Source organism: Hyaena hyaena, unplaced genomic scaffold (assembly GCF_003009895.1).
Source record: "Hyaena hyaena isolate Hyena2069 unplaced genomic scaffold, ASM300989v1 scaffold_454, whole genome shotgun sequence".
Classification (NCBI taxonomy): Eukaryota; Metazoa; Chordata; class Mammalia; order Carnivora; family Hyaenidae; genus Hyaena; species Hyaena hyaena.
The window spans coordinates 1,432,830-1,444,872 of NW_024081086.1; positions in this window are offsets into that span (position 1 = coordinate 1,432,830).

Consider the following 12,043-nt stretch of genomic DNA (forward strand, 5'->3'; position numbering starts at 1 on the left):
TGAAGGAGGCTCCAGGCTTTGAGCTGTCAGCACAGAGCCTGATGAGGGGCTGGAACTCACAAACCTCGAGATCATGACCTGGTCTTAAGTCAGACGCTTAACTGACAGCCACTCAGGCGCCCCAACTTTGTTAAATTTTAAAATAAAACATAGGAAGATACTCAACCACCGATTTCACACCTTATTATTTCTTTTTCAAGATGGGGTACACAGACAGCCTTAGTGATATCAGTAGTTATAATGTATTTCTATCTTCAAAATTTTGGAGAGCTCTAGGTTAAGCATAAGTTCAGCTCATGCTGGTTTACGGATTCAGAGTTTTGTCATTTTCTAGGAAAGATACACATTTGCAACTGTTCATGTGAAAATAATCCCATTTTGTTTCTAAGATGAGTGGGATGTATCTGAGAAGTGGATGGATAAAATACAAGAATGTTTCAAGAAGTGTTAGTATGGAAAAGGGCTGCCTCAAATATTCTAGAAAACTGAAGCAAAATCTCTCTCTGAAGATATAAGGTTCCACACCAACTTGAGAACAGATAAATACACATTCTCATTACCTGAGACTCTTGTAAAAATAAATAAAGTAAACCTCATTTAAAATGAATTTGGGATAGAAGAATGGATAAGGAAGATGTGATACACACACACCACACACACACACACTGTACACAGACAATGGAATATTATGCAGCCATTAAAAAGATGAGATCTTGTCATCTGCAACAACATAGATGGATCTAGAGGTTATTAGATTAAGTGAAATAAGTCAGACAGAGAAAGACAAATGCCATTTAATTTCACTCATATGTTGAATCTAAAAAACAAAACAAATGAATAAACAAACAAGAAGCAAAATCAGACCTATAAAAACAGAGAGCAAACTGATGGTTGTCAATGAGAAGGGCAAAATGGGTGAAGGGGAGTGGGAGATACAGGGTGCCAGTTATGGGCTGAATAAGTCATGAGAATAAAAGCCACAGCATAGGAAATCCTGTGAATGATGCTGAAATAGTGTTAATGGGAGAGATGGCGGCTACAGTAGTCATGATCACAGCATGACCTACAGAGGAGCTGAATAACTATGCTGCACACCTGAAAGGGATGTAACACTGCATTCCAATTATACTCAAATAAAAGTATTTAAATACATACATAAACTTTAATTTTTAAAAATGGATTTGGGAAGCTCTGAAGGGGGGGCACTCTCATGCATGTACCACTCATTGTGGCTTGCATGACCAGCAGAAAGAAGGGAGGTAAGAATTACTGACAAGGATGGGCATTTTTCACATAGGAATTTTCTCTCCCGCTGTAAAGAAGAGGGGAGATGCCTTCCTGCTCCACCAACAACGCACTAACCACAACCTGCTGCCAATGAGAAACCACCATGACCTCAAACTCTCATTCATCTCCGGTGAAATTTTAAGACAACCCTCCCCAGTTTCCTTCTAAAACCCAATTAAAAGCTGACCTTCCCTTTCTCTCTTTGGAATTGCCAATGGTTTACCACAGCTTGCATGTCCCAAACTGTCATTCTGTTATTCCCAAAGAAATTCTATTTGTTAGTAAAACAGCTGGCTACCTTATTTTTAAGGCTGACGATATGAAATATGGTATTATCTACAAAGAAAAATGTTTTGTGGCAGAACAGTTGTTCTTAATGATGTCACCTCAAACATTTAGGCTATTTGTCAAAGCTGTATATGCAGCATCTCTTAATAACCTATTATGGATATAACTATGCCATCCATTAGTTTAATCTCTTCAAGATTCTATTTTGTGTTCAGCCTGCACCGTATTTTGAGGGTCATGAGATCCACAAATTAACCACACTCTGTATGTCACTGTGTCTCAAACTTGCTACTCATGGGACTCACTTCAGGCACCTGATTCCAACTTCCAGGCCCTGTGATAAACTGTACTTTAACACACCACTCATGAGACTTAAAAGAAGGAGTCCAGAATCCAGAATCCATTGACGTATTCTTTTGTTCACAAATGATTCTAGGATTTGGAAAATCTGTCTGTGTTCAGTGTATCAGTATTAGCTACAATTTCATTAACTATCTACTTCTTAATCCTAAAATGCTATATTTTAGATTACGTTTGCATTCTTTCCTCATCTGAAAACCACCCTTTTCATTTAAGTGGCTCTTTTGCAGCTTTACTATACTTTTTTTTTTTTTTTTTCATATCTAAGGTCTAAGGTTGCTCTAGTATTCCAGGCATGGGAAACTGACTTGCCTGGATGCCTCTCCCCATTAGATAACTCTATTCTTAGCCAGGATCAATGCTGAAGATAAAATCCCGTTGGCCCCCAAGAACTTTAATAAGAAAGAAAGGAAGATGCCTTCGATGTATAAGAAATGAATAAATTCATGAAGATCAGAGTGAAGTGAGTCTGCAGAAATTTCTGTTCCAACCTTGGCCCATTTCTTCACTGATTTGGCTCCTCTGTTGTATCCAAGTTCCACTAATTAAATTTCTTTTATTCCAGTCATTTGATACTCAATTTTGACAACTTACCAAGTACCCTGCTTTCTCAACAGGAAAGGCCATGCCTTATATAGGCCAGCCTCTCCATGACCTGGATTTCTGTCTTTGTCTTACTCTTTGTCATCGGCCACACTATCTACTCGTAATTGCCTCTGATGTACGCAGCTAAGCAGTAACCTGGATTTACACATGTTGCCTGCTTCCAGAGACTTAGCTTGTATTTGTCAACAATAAAATTCACATACCATTTTATTTTTTCACTCAGATCCACCTGAAACATTTCTGCCATACCTGGAAATATATCTGCCAAATCACAAATTATGCTGGACACACACTGTCATCAAATGTTTTGTAAAAATGTAATATGAAACTATCCCCAGTACTGAGCTTTACTTCATATTTTTCTGTACAAAGAAGAGCTTGTTTTATCCTTTGTTTCTTGCCTAGAAGTTAATTCTCTACCCATGACAAAACAGTGACATGGTTTTTGGTGTGTGGCCTTAAAAAAAAAAGGCTTCGTACAGCTCCAAATACATTATATATATGGTAATTTTTCTTGTAAATACATTTCCTTATTCTTTTAAAGAATTCTAGAAGCGGGGAGCCTGGGTGGCTCAGTCGATTAAGCATCGAGTTTGGCTCAGGTCATGATCTAACAGTTCGTGGGTTCGAGCCCCTCATCAGGCTATTTGCTGACAGCTCAGAGCCTGGAGCCTGCTTCAGATTATGTATCTCCCTCTCTCTCTCTGCCCCTCCTCTGCTTGCACTCTCTCTCTCTCTCTGCCTCTCAAAAATGAAAAAATGTTAACAAAAATTTTTTTGAAAAAGAATTCTAGAAGCTTTCTCTTCTCTGAAACCATTACTTTTCCTCAATCTACTGTTTGTTTTAGTCCACCAGTTTGCAAGATAAGAAAGTGCAAATCACTAGTGTTTTTTGGAGTCCCAATGGCTGGCAATCTCATTGCTTAATCAGCCAGGACTCTGGGACACTGACCACTGAACAGAGTAGCGGATACATTTTGGCTAAGGACTTTACATTTTACCTTTACATATTTTAAATCTCCTTTGTTGGATTATATTATCTTTATAATTTACATCATCTTTAGCAAATCAGGTTAGATGTCCATTACTGTTTATCACAATATTTTGTAGCAAAGTGATTCAAAATCATTAGAAATGAATAGTTCTTGGTAAAGCATGTGGCATAAATCTGCATACTACTGTTGCACCCTGTGCTCAATTTTCAGAAAAATGTGATCCAGGAATGTTCTCTATAGCTTCCTGTTACTGACTTTAGTGTGTTCTAGATAAATAGCTTTTGGTCTTTGAATCAGTAGGGATCAAACTTCCACTGAATTATGCATAAAATGCCTACTTCATTTTTTCATTTGAGAAGTATTTCTAAGACATTATTATGGCTGTCTTCCAGATTCTAAATAGTAAAAATATGGTTAAGTTATAATTTTAAACTTTAAGAAGCTCACAGTAATAAAGACTCACATGGTTAATTAGAGATTTGGCTCACAGAGGAACTCAAGACAATTTGTAACCATTACAGTATTTGGGTGCTTTATGTGGGTTGCAGTCAAGACTCTTGATGATAAAGACTCGAAAATGACTCTGGGTATCTTGAGCAGAAAATGATCTTAACGGATAGGTGATGGGCAGCTCATAGAATCACTGGAAATGAGGGTGGTTCTGGCTTGAAAATGTTCAGAAATCAACGGAAATCTGATGGGTAGTCCCACAGCCAAGATGACCTCACGAAACTATGTTTTCCAACTCTTCCGGTTTCTTCGCTCCCATGTCTACTACTGTATGCAGCCTGCTGTTGCTGCTGCCACAGGCCAAAAGATTTGAAACCATTCCTATTTCTCAAGGATATATCCAGAATAAAAATAAACACCAGAAGGATGCTTATGATTGGCCGAGTGTAGGTCAGGTACAGATATCTGCCCCTCATCTGCCAGGGTTCTCAGAAAACAAGTATCTGGCTTTTCTTTTTCCATAGTGGTAGATTCCAGTCATGGATGCTCACAGAGAGGGGCCCAGTAAGTTGTACTGGATGTTGGGAATCTGAAAAGGAACTCTGAGCTTCCTCCACTACCATCAGGAGGTGCCATGTCTCCACCATTATTCTACCTTTAATCCTAAAACCTTTCACATGGTTCATATATAACTTACTTCAGTTGCTGCCACATACTTGAAGCATATTGGGTTTTTCTGTTTCTTTGTTTTCTTCTTTTTATGTTTTTAAAATTCACAGTGAAGACGTTTCTACCGCTAATCATGGCTGTTAGGTGTCTTGTAAGCTGGATGTGTTCAGTGTCATTATCACCATCCACAGCACTGAATTCTCACTGATGGCGTCTTCTGATTCACCAAAATTAAATCTGCCAATTTTATTTTTTTTCAAGAACATCGTCCATTAGTACAAACATCTGCAAAGGGTTTACCATCAAGAACAGTTCTCCAAGCTACTGATGAACTTAAAGGTTTTTTTTTTTTTCTTTCATCTCTAGTGACATATATCTGTTACCAGACAGTGTTACAGAATTTAGCCTCTTTAGGATTTTTGATTTAAGTGTTCAGTAACCTCATTTAAAGAAGATGTCAAAAGTTTCCTCTATACATATATGTATGATCACTACAAATGTGTTCTCCATTTTTCCTAAATTTGAGCTCCAGGAATCATACAGTACTTATATTTCTCTATAGTCACAGTCACAATCATAAAAAACATCCAATATAGAGATATAATGAGAAAGAAGTTAAGTTATAACTAGTTTTGTTATTTTTTGTTTGTTCGGTTGGTTGGTGGAAAGAAGAATTGAAGGTATAAAATGCCACTAAATGTCATTAAATATCTTATATGAAGAATCGTTAAATATCTCCCTTTTAGGATACTGTCCACAGATATATTTCATGGTGAGGCATAAAATAATATCAATGCCTGATATCACAAATTTTCTTAATTGGGTAATACTAAATACATTAATGCTTTTAGTCAAGCTCTTAGCACATAGTAAATATTGAATAAATCAGAATTGAAAAGTTTCCTCTAACAGGGAAATAGAAGCCAGTTAAGTATAGAAACTCTAGAGACTTTTCAGAAACTAAACATAATGCAAGATCAATGGGCTTCTCTGTGAGGAGGCATGAGAGAAATGAATCACAAGAGAAAGGGAGTAGCACAATTAACCCTTATTCCCAACATCATGGACCAGATCGTGTTATTTAATCTTTCTGTACAAGCACTTGTTGAGGGTTCTTACACAGAAAATAATAATCACTTCATTAGTGAGACTGTCTTGCTCTCATTTCTCTGGAACAAGGCAAATCTGCGATCTCTGATAATCTGAGGTTTTCCATACCCGCTGTCCATCTAGCAACCCTCCCTTTCTATCCCACAAAGTAAACAAATTGTATTGCCCTCATTCGTCTGCCAGGCTTCTCCAAGTTTGCTCATTTGCAGTGCTGAAAATATTTCCGATCACCTTTCCATCTGTACTGGGTGTAAGTATTCAAGTTCTAACATATGGAACTAACCACCCACGTCTGGCTATACAGAAGATTCTACACTTATGTTCCTCCAGAGCACACTTCCGTTTTGCAGATTGTTATCTCTCTTTGGTTTCCTTGTTCCTGTCTCTGGCCCTCACCACTCTAAAACACTAATTTTACCAAACAAATCATACAGCTCCCCATGCATGAAACTCATGACCGGTACACACTCAAATACAAAACACCACTTTTTGTGAGCGTGTGTGTGTAATTTCTCATAGTCTAACTATTCTGAAAACACCTTTCATACACATGAAAGTAAAAACTTCTTATTCTTGACAATCCTATTATTTCAGCAGTGGGTTCAGAAGGCTAAATAATTCATTTTAGTCTTCTTATTTACCTAAATTTATATCATAACTGAGTTAAATACGTGGTATTTCCCTTATACACAGTGAAACTGAATAATCACTGTTTTAAAATTTAGTTCTTCAATGCCCACTGGGAGAAATATTGAGTCACTCATCTTAGCAGATGCATAGAAACATATACCCTTAGAAACAAAATGGTGACAAAGACCAAAATCATTCAAAACTTGCAGGATTTTGTAAAGCATCACTGTTGGAATTTTTTGTGTACCATCGCTGTTAATAAAATTTGAAATTGATGGAACTGAAATGAAGAAAGGCCAAATAAGACTCCCTGCTGAAATCATAGCTTGTGTTGAATGTTCACTATCTGAATGTCTCTAATCCTTTTGTTTTGAAACTGTGCCACCAAAATGATGTTCTATTTTAAACCATGATATTAATTGATTGAATGCTTAAATAGTTTTCTTTAGGAGCAAAAAAGATCCATTAGAATCTTTTTAATGGTTTGCTATAGGCTAATGTATTCTAATAGGAGAGTGCTTTCCTATAACTACTTAAACTAAAGCATTATGTGAGAAATTGGTATTTTCCATTCACTTGTAGTATTTATTTTCCTTGTTATTTTAGAATATGAAACTCAGCTAGTTCATTTGCAGTGTTAAAAGATTCAAAATAATTATACTGTAGTAACATGCTTGAGGCAAAATAAAACTAGCAATAAAAGGAGAAAGAAATCCTCCTGGAAATGTTTCCATAACAGACTCCCCTTCCCCGAATTCCCTTCAACTACCCTTTAAATCTAGATGAGAAGCTCTAAGAAAAACACCAGAACTGGACTGCAGTGTGTCCCTTGTGGCATAAGCATTTCAATGCCAACACTGGATCCCCCAGCTCCTTTTCTCCATGGTGACTAGGTGGCTATGCACCCCAGATGGTGTAGGTGAAAGATGGTGGGACCAATGTTTGTCTGGTCCATTGTTACCATATGAAGCAGAGCTCTCTGCAAATTGACTTAGATGTACTGTATACAAGAAATAAACTTTTACTGTGTTAAGCAAAGATTTCAGATTTAATTAGTTACCACGGCATTACCTACGATTAAACAGGAAGGCCATGGAGAGATGGAGAGCACTAATGGGCACCTGGGTTACTCTCCAGGACTCTAAGATAAATGAAAGTACTCAAATATCAAAATGAATATTTGCAGCTCAACAAAAAATTTCCACTCTTGGTGAGTGCTATTTTGAATAAAAATAATGAAAACAAGCTCAAATTATTACAAGTAAATGCAAATACAATGGTTTGTTAAATCCACAGAAACCTGTTGGAAAGGAGAGGCTTGAAAATGGGATGTTTCAGGAACAGGAAACGGAGTGAAAGGCTGGCAAGGCACTCCTCACGTGTCATCACTGCATCTGCATATAAGTGCCCTCCACTCTCTCTCCCCGCAGCCAAAATCTTCCCACAGGCCAAGAAACATGGCTCTTGACGGTTCTCAAACCTCTGCCATAGAGATAAGTAACAGGTGTGTTCATGGCTTTGTGCTCCAATTTAACAATCTCAAGGAAGGCTATGATGGTCCTTCCTAGACTTAAATTTTCCCAGGTGGGCCAAGCAACTATGTCCAGCAAAGGATGTGGCCTTACACACCCTTAAATCTCAATGAGAAACGTAGAGTTGAAATAGAAGTAAACCCAAAAGCTGTTTCCAAGCGAGGAGGATTCTGGACAGACAAAACTCTATGTTAAAAATCTATTATTTACATAGCTAAAACTTTTTTTAAAATCTTGTAATTTAAGGTTTTATTTTCTAATTCATTTGATGGAAAAAACTGACCTAGTCTGAACTAATTTGGCAAACAAATTTGGCATTAACTTGATGTGAAATACTCTATTTATTTTTTAAACATCAAAGTTTTATTTTCTAAATAAAATATTCTGCTATTGTGTTGTTTTGATTTGTAGTTTGAATTTATTTTAAGTGTAAAACATGTACATGGCATAAATTGAAATGCAGTGTTTACCTGTGAAATCTAAATACATTTCAATTAAAAATATTTGATTATGGGTTGCTGCCCAAATGATTCTGGGTTATTATATAAAACATGGTATATGCATTATATTACTTTCCTATTTATAAATTCCAGAACATGTCTCTAAGGATTTTACAGAAGGGACTGTGTATTAGAATTATAAGAGTACAAATATAAAATCCATAAAAATAAATTATGTTTACCATAATTTAAGAATACATGTGTAATACACTCAGAGGTCCATCTATGTCTGCATTTCTCTTTCTGAAAGAGACAGTGAAAGAGCATGTAACCAAGTAGACTCATAAACATTTGTTTTCTTACACATTGAACTCCCTGCTTTCAGCTATAAATTCATTTTATTTAAATGCTTATTTATTTATTTTGAGAGAGAGTGTGTGGAGGAGAGGGAGAGGGAGAGAGAAAAAAATCCTAAGTAGGTTCCAAACTGTCTGTGCAAAGCCCAACACAGGGCTTGATCCCACAAACTGTGAGATCATGACCCGAGCCAAGATCAAGAGTCAGATGCTTAACCAGCTGAGCCACCCAGGTGCTCCTCAGCTGAAAGTTCATAACACGAAAGTTAAATACATCAAGAAACACCAACTCAGTGTGACTGTGCATATAGAGCAAGTTTGTGACTTGTAGAAGTAGGGAGGGGATGATAGAATCACATAGATTAGGATGAAAGTTATCTTAGAAATATTTAGGACATTTTCTCATTGCCACATGAGAAATTGAAAAAGGAAGGAATAATATGACTTTCCCAAGTGCAAAGAGTTGCTGATAGCATGGATCTGGGGTTTTCTTTTCTTTTTTTTTTTTTTTTCAGTCAGTGAAATGTGGCTTTTTAAAATTCTAGCCCACTACAGTAGGAGTCTTTTCAATATTAGTTATTTGCTTGATTAAAAGATGAGATAAAGCAAAAGGATAGGGGAAAATTATAACAAAATTCAAGTAGTCTGGGTGAAGATGCTATAGAAGTGTTATTTCTTATCAGGAGAAAAGTATGGGAGAATTGTTATGTGTTATAATGTAATTTGCTAAAATCAAAAAGATTCTGAAAAATACTAGAGTACTTCTGTGCTGATCCTAACCTTTTGACTTTTTTTAAGGCATCTGAAAAGTGTTATTTTTGACAGATGTAAACTATATTGAAAGATATAAAAAATTATGAGACAACATATAATGGTATTGTGAGAAAATGAAATACATTTCTCCCAAATTGCTATATAGGTGGCTTTATTTTCAAGATAATTTTTTTAAAAAGACAATTCCTATACAGTGTTTGCCCCCAAACTCCACAATATAATTTGTGCCATTTTCTGTTGTAGATAGCCTGAACAGATTACTGTGGGATGCCACATATAGTCTGTTTCCTACTTTTCCCCAATTTTCTCATCCTATCTCCACTCTTGTGAAAATTTTTAAAAATAATTAAATCTAAGAGCATCTGGGTGGCTCAGTCAGTTAAGCGTCTGACTTCAACTCAGGTCATGATTTGCTGGCCATGAGTTTGAATCCCACGTCAGGCTCTGAGTTGTTAGCACAGAGCCTGGAGCCTGCTTTGGATTCTGTGTCTCCCTCTCTCTCTGTCCCTCCCCCACTTACACTCTGTCTCTCTCTGTCTCTCAAAAATGAATAAATGTTAAAACAAAAATAAAAACAAATCTAGCTGTTATTACAATGTGCATAGATATGGTGAATAGCATACCTGATGCAGGAACAGAGCTGACTAACCTACCCCAACATTACCCCGGCCAGACAGCTCATAAGAATCTTCTTCCACCTCTGAAATCATTATTTCTCAAATAGTGTAGAAATTTCCCTTATTTCTGTCATTGTCACCCCAACCCCCATTCAGATCCTAATTCACTGTTGTTTGCACAGTGTGTTTGCCTTATGTAACTGAACTAAAACCTTTGCTGTTTTAAGGTAGATTATACCAATTCCTCGGTCCTTATTTTGCTGGTTTGAAAATTATATCCACAAAAACGGAAACATTTGTCTTCTTGGATCACACTGCTTTTTAATGGCTCTCCTGCTAATCATTTTGATAAATACATACTCCCTTCCAATTCTGGAGATGCTGCCTTCTTACACGTTCTGATTAGAGGTAGGCTCTTCCCTCTCACAGCAGAACCTGGAAATTCCAGTTAACCGCTTTCTCTAACTCTGGGTATCAGAGCATAAACATGTGACTCTAGTCACCAACTGCAAGATATCATCTCAGACTAGAACTCCAGAGCAGGTAATACAGGAACCGACTAGAGCAGCAGTCATGGTACAGCACCCGCGTTACATTAACACCAACAGTGTCAGGGGGGGCAGTGGGAGCTCCCCGATCTGCAGCAGGAACATACCAGCCACTCTTTCAAGGCAGGATTTTACCAGCCAGATGCCTTAATTTCCTAACCATTTGTAAGTCTTTGGTTTTAGCCAATTTCCTAGTCTTTCATTCAATTCTATGAGCTATCCATTGTCTTCCAAAAGTTCCTTTTATATTTAAAACCCATCATTGCTTTCTGTTGTTTGCCTCCAAGAACCCTGATGAATATAATGTCAGTACTGAGTTAGCACACAAGCTCACCGACCCTTTAAGCTTAATTCTTCTTCCACTGTATGTACCTCACTGCCTTCTAACATACATTCACTTTCATGTTCTAGACACTATCAATGGTGGGTTTCATTGCCAGTATTCTCTTTCTAATTATCCAATTTTTTATTCTTTTATTTATGATATAAATTGGGTTATCATTACCGGTATCAATTTTTATATAAATAGTTTAATGACTGTAGGCAGTATATTGACTTTTGTGGCCAATATTGGTTTTGTAACACTGTAAATCTGCTTCATCCTACAGATGAGGACTGATTTATAGGTCATTAACACAAATGGACAAGGAAAAACAGGGCGTGTCTAGCTGGAAATGAGAAAAATACTGAAAGAATATATGAGTGAAATATCTGTGTCTTCAATATATAAGGATGGACTAGTGGCCCCTTAGGTTACGTACAAAGTGCATCATGTGTATATATCTCAGAAATCCCAGTTGTTATTTTCATAACTGACTTATAACTAATTTACCATTGAAAGGAATACTAGGTAAATAATTAAAAGGTAGAAATTGGTCATTTATTTGTTTATTCATTCATTTACTTGTTCACCAGCAAACAGTTTCAAAGCACTAACCTTGTGCCAGTCGTCATCCCTGGTTTATTTCTTATTAAAGTTTAATAATGTCTATCAAGGCCAGAGGAGATTTGCACAATGAAATGCATGGGAGGGACCGGCAGCAAGTTAAAATGAAATTCCAACCATTTATTAAAGCTGCAGGTAAGGTGTTCTCTAAATTTCTGGATCCCAGGTATGGCAGGTTTTTCTGAATCATACATTACTTTCCCATAAAATGCGTTAATTTAGTTTTCTGATGTAATACTTTAGCAACGTCTGAAATGCTTATTCTGAACTAGAAAAAAATGTGAACTAAAGGACAGGTATAGAATATACTTTCTTCATAAATACTGTTTGTAAAATAAAAAATGCAGTGCAATGTTTTACAAGCATTTATGAAATGTAAGTTTATCACAACATAACTGATACTAGTATAAATAATTCTGAATCATTTGCCACTTC